General features: G+C 34.4%; 1 non-coding gene across 1 annotated transcript; it reads left to right on the top strand.

Moving 5' to 3' along the window:
- Positions 1–3,282: 3,282 nt before the first annotated feature.
- Positions 3,283–3,486, top strand: LOC124539489. The gene has a single exon (XR_006967037.1). It is a non-coding gene; the product is annotated as a small nucleolar RNA U3 (small nucleolar RNA).
- Positions 3,487–5,933: the final 2,447 nt, after the last annotated feature.

Genomic DNA, 5,933 nt, shown 5'->3' with positions numbered 1-5,933 from the left:
GTTAAATTAAGGTAAAATAGAAAATATAGTTACTTTATTCTATAATAGAATACAAGTCACCCAAAAGGAATTTTAAATCCTATAAAACAACTCGAATTGTAGAATCTTCCAAGTATAGAGTCAAAGCATAGAGTTATTATTCTTCTTTGGTAAAAGAATTACGTTCCTAACTAATAAAATTTAATAACAACAAGACTCCCCTCTATTATGGAACATAAAAACATAAATAATAAAATCTGTCATATTGTTATAAGACTGTCTAGGTGGGTCAGTGAAACGAAACATGTCAGATCGGAGCAAACGAGTGAACTTTAAGTGGATAATTTCTGTTTTACTCGTTTTCGGCGGTGAAGAAAAAACGCGAGGGAACTCACACTAGTTAAATCAATTTTAGTAGTGCAGACAGACAAATATATTTTTCTATTATAATATCTTGCGAAAAGGAATAAAGATATCATGTTACGTGCGATAGCAGCTAACTACGGTATTGATAACAGTTTTGTAGAAATACACTTTTCTTTGTAAACGTTATCAACAAATCGCTTTATTTATAATAACATTTGTAATTTTGAATTCTTTGTTCGATCGATTTGGTAATGTTTATTTCGTAAAATGATAAGAAATTTCACCAATTATTTTTCGATGTTAACATTCGAATTTATGATGAAATGGTGATGCTCTTCTGACCGAATTCGGGCACGACCTATCAAGGGTGACCAGCCAATAACGCAACACATGAAGTAAGTGAACTACACAGATTCATAGCACTCTCTATTCTCTTACTTTCATAATCCTATGGGGCAGCAAATTAGACTCGACCGAAAAAATTTCAGGTGCAAGATCAGTAGCTTTAAGGGGGCTATAAGCTACGGAAGTCTTCCAACTTCTAGGATTTGAGAGGCTACTGAGAATTTTTTGGCCGAAAACCCAATTTTTTTATCAGTCTTACCAGGGATTGTAACAAGGAACTCTGACTCCACGGCTCTCTTTATATCTTTATCTGTGGATACAATAACATTTTATGACACCCATACATTAATAGCGTAAGCTGATTATTGTCCCATTGGTTATAGGACGTTAGCTACACATTGGTTATGATATCACTTTGAAGAGATCTAGCCATAGATGTTCAGAAAAAGAGGATTCATGATTTGCAAAGATTTATGATTTGACAAAGATTTAATATTCAAGAGCGGAAGGTTACTGGCCAGTGAGAGAACGGTACTACGGCTGTATAAGAGAAAACAAAATAAAAAAAAAATGAAAGAAAATTGATATCGACTAGTCTGTAATGACGAATGTCTCCAATGGCGGAAAGTCGCAGAAAATCGTGGTATACCTATCTCACACGACCGGAAATAGTCCAGGTATCAAGTATTCAGGTAGGTTCAGGATCAGTGCTTACGGTCTTACCAAGGCAAAGTGGTATACACTTGTAACTACCAAAAATCTTTATTAATATTATAAATGTGAAAGTAACTATGTATGTATGCCGCTCTTTCACGACCAACACGCTGTACAGAATTAGATGAAATTTAGCATAAAGCAAACATGAACTCCAAGACAGAACATAGGTTACTTTGTTATATAACACATGACAACAGACATACTAAAACGAGCGAAGACGCGGGCAACTGTAAGTCGATAATAAATACGAATTTATAAATAGAGATGGCCCAGTGGTAAGAACTCGTGCGTCTTAACCGGTGACTTTGAGTTCAAACCCAGGCAAGTACCACTTTATACATATATTTGCTGAATTGTATTTATAATTCATCTCGTGCTCGGCGGTGAAGGAAAACATCGTGAGGAAACCTACCTGGTAAATAGTCAAACCACTCTCCTATTAGAAGAGGAAGCTTTTACAAGACATTTACGGATATTTTAAAATGTTAAAATATATTTAAGTATATGTACGTATTTCGATTATTGAGACTTCGTACGACGTTTAAATGAAATATGTTTAAAAGAATAATGTTTTTCATGTGATGAGTTAAGTAATAAAAATAAGTAAGTTTTTATTTAATATTAACAATACACTAACTCAATTACAACAACTCCATATTAAAGATTTTCATCTTTCGACTTTGACAAGAAGTCACCTCACTCAAAAACAATATAAACTTTAGGAGAGTTTTCATTTGGTTCTTTTTTATTACTGAAATTGGTTAAGGTATGTTTAAGCAAGTGAATTTATGATCTTCAGAAATCGATTCAACTTGATGCTCTTTCCTTAAGCGCGATGCAGGAATCACTAAAGATAGAATAGCGACATCTAGTGACACATTTTGGAACCAGATGACTTCAATTAAAGCGCTAAAATTATTTATTATTAAATGTGAGAATTCGTTTTTACACGTCCCACTAGATGTCGCTCAAAATGTTTAAGACATTGACACCTAGAGACCTAGAGAATTGTTGTTATAAAAAGGTAGACTATAGATTTATTTTATAAAAGCTTTACAGCTTTACTGATAAATAATATGCAATTTCACCTCATATGTTGTAGCGTGTATTTTCATTAGTTAATTGCATTTTTCACAAGTAGAAGGTATTATAATATCCTTTTGTATAGACGTGTGTCCCTCAAGGATCAATTCTTGCACCCATTATCTATTTCTTATTTGTTGATGACCCCTATATCTACCTACCTATAATTTAGATAGACGTATGAGGAACTGCTGGTGGCAAGTCCATCATTAAACTCATACTCACCACTATACACACACCATTGTCATATTCACCCATTCTAGTTCTTGTTATTTAGCTAGACTTCGAGGGCTTGATTCGTCTATAATATTCACTATTCATTTGCGAAAAAGTGGCGTTTTGAACTTCGACGAAAGTGTTTTCAGAATTAAAGTGAAAATAAGCAGTTAATTTAATAGTGTTGTATGATAAATAAAAGTATATGATCATAAAATCTAAGTAGTGCACAATATACCTGCGTTATTAGTATATATCACGAAATACATAGATCTAAGGTTTGTTTATCATTTTCCTACTTCCATTGGAAAAGTTCAGGCTATTGGAATAGTAACGTATGTGATTTTAATATAGCTATCGTTTATAATAAGGCCAACTGAGCATTTGTTTGATTCAGTTCTACAACGTACTTTTAAATTAAGCCCATAGATGTCACTAATACACTCAATCAGCTGACGATCAAGAGATTCTCTTTTACACCGTTAGATGTCGTTGTTCAAGGTTACAGCGTTTCTGAATCGCGCTGGCCAAATTCTTACTCGCCGAATGACTACCGTTGAATATTTTATTTTCGACAAGACCTTACTTCATAGGATCATTTCTATAGTAAGCTCTTCACGAGATCAACACACCACGTGTGATCGTACCAGCCGCGATGAGGAGACGTGGCGCGGCGCCCTGAGCGTGAGGCGGACGGCGGCTTCGGCCGTCAGTCCTCGATGATCGTTCACTCCTCTCCTTCGGGAGGGGGGCGAGGGGCGTTGTCGCTGTCTGAGCGGCTTTTTTAAACCTTATCAATTGTAACTGCCTACCTTTAGCTCACACTAACATATCACCTAATAATACACTATGATAAAACATTTACATTGTGTAAATATGTTTTAATCGCCGTAGTCACTTGCTAACAATGCTGATATGGATTAGTATATTGCAATACCCCATCCTTACCTCTGAAAAAAGAAATTCTCTTGGTAAAGCTACAGACTACGTAGATAGTAGTACAAAAATCATTCAAACAATTTTTATATATTACTCTTAAAACGGTTTATAAATTAATACTAAACTGCAGATTTCCAATCAATTACATAACACTTTAATTTAATAAAATATTAAACATTGTTGTCAACGACTCCCGTCTGTCACTAAGCCAGCTAACATCCAGCGTAGTCGTTTCATAGTCGAATTGCGTCGAGCATAAAGCTTAGTTCAAACATTAATATCTCAAACACCCATTTAATTTTAATTTTTCAACAACTCTATTTCTCAACAGAAATTATCCATCAAACACTACTTGTATTTATTTATATTTTCGAGAGAAGAGAACTGTTATTACTTAATCTATAGTCACTATGGTGAATACTGCTTCAAAGAGCGACTACACGGAAATTAAATTTAACTGAGATAAGCATTAGACATATATGTCAGCGTCATGTTATCGACAATTCTAACGTCTATTTACACTGAATTACATGACAAACCCCGCAGCGCCCTCTTCAAGGAACTAATTTTCACAAAACCGTAACATTGAGTGTCACCTTGTGTTTAGAGGTCGCCCTTGGATCGAGGTTTTGTCCTTGTTCCAAGGTTTCACCTTCACAGAGGACGCGGTCTTGGATCCAACCTTGATCCAAGGTTGGATGCGAGGTCGTCTCGTATTTCCGCAAAATAATCTTCGCGAATACACGCATGTACAAGCTACGTAGGATGACGTAGCATGACGTCATCCCACGTAGTATTGTGATTATTTCTATATGATATAAAGTTATCTCTGACGACAGTAGCGTCTCTATAAAGATTAATTGTATGGTCAATTACGTACACAAAATGTTTGATAACACACATACTTGTACATTTTAAGTTTTAATGGTATTTAAATAATCAAAGATTTTCCGATCCTGTAAGACATTTTGTTACAAAAAATTTTAATAGATATTACTGCCACTTGAAATAAAAATTTAATTTTGCGTTAGCTGGCTCTGGGTAAGTACCGCTCAATTATCAGATATTCTACCTACCACCTTAGTATTATGGAGTTCTAATGGGAAGAGTGACTACAAGCACAAATATTACTTTTTTATGTTATATATACGTAGGCCATCTGTCGGTAAGTGGTCACCACTGCCCATAGATATTGGAGCTGCTAGAAATATTAACGATTCCTTACATCGCCAATTCGCCACCAACCTTGGAAACTAAGATGGTACGTCCCTTGTGGCTGTAGTTATACTGACTCACTCACCCTTCAAACCGGAACACAACAATGCCAAGTACTGTTGTTTGGCGGTAGAATGTCTTATGAGTGGGTGGTACCTACCCAGACGGACTCGCACAGAGTCATACCACAATGTATACCTGGGGGGTCATTGGCGATGTAAGGAATGGTATGGTCACCTCTAGATATTGGTGTGCCTTACTACCGACAATAACCACTTACCATCGGCTGGACCATTTGTATTTCTCACTGCCTAAGGTATAAGAAAAATAAAATAACATAATTATAACAATCGCAGTTTATTAAATTAAACTCTCGATATTTATAATAAACAAATACAAAAAATCGTTAAAGCGATCACGTTGCGTTGGTAACGGTAGGTACAAAACTACGATAATTTAGAAATATGTATATATTTAATCTATTTACATAAGAACATCTCGTAATTTTATTCTCATTACAACTGAATATTAACACATTATACGATACAATAACAATACATAAATTAATTTTGTTTAAAATATAATTGTACAGTTTACGTTTAATTCATAAAAAAGTATTTACAATTACCGTCTAAAATAAATATTTATTAAACAACAAAATTGTCCTAAAGTATTAATTATAGTTGTCACATTAAGCTAATTAAGCAGAATTAAACACAATAATAAAATCAATATAGAATATACACAGTATGCATTGACCATGTAGCGGTTGCAGATCACATCAACAAAACTAAAGCCATTTAAAGGATGGTTAATTTGAGCAACTTCAAAAAGATCTTCTTAACTTATTTGTATTATTTAAGTTTATTTTTCAGAAGTCCATTATTTATGAAGCGTTCTGGAGGGAGAACTTTTTTAAGCCTTCCTGTTTGGTCCCATTATATTTGAAGAACAATTAGGCTCAAATACGGGTTTATTCACATTGTTTTTTTTTATATATTTTATTTTCATATGAATATGACAGGCAATGCAGAGTGCATCTGTTACTCGATATCCTACGATAATGGCTAAAT

Source organism: Vanessa cardui, chromosome 22 (genome assembly GCF_905220365.1).
Source record: "Vanessa cardui chromosome 22, ilVanCard2.1, whole genome shotgun sequence".
Classification (NCBI taxonomy): domain Eukaryota; kingdom Metazoa; phylum Arthropoda; class Insecta; order Lepidoptera; family Nymphalidae; genus Vanessa; species Vanessa cardui.
Note: the sequence above shows the minus strand (reverse complement) of the source record. Positions and strands in the feature narration are given on the sequence as shown.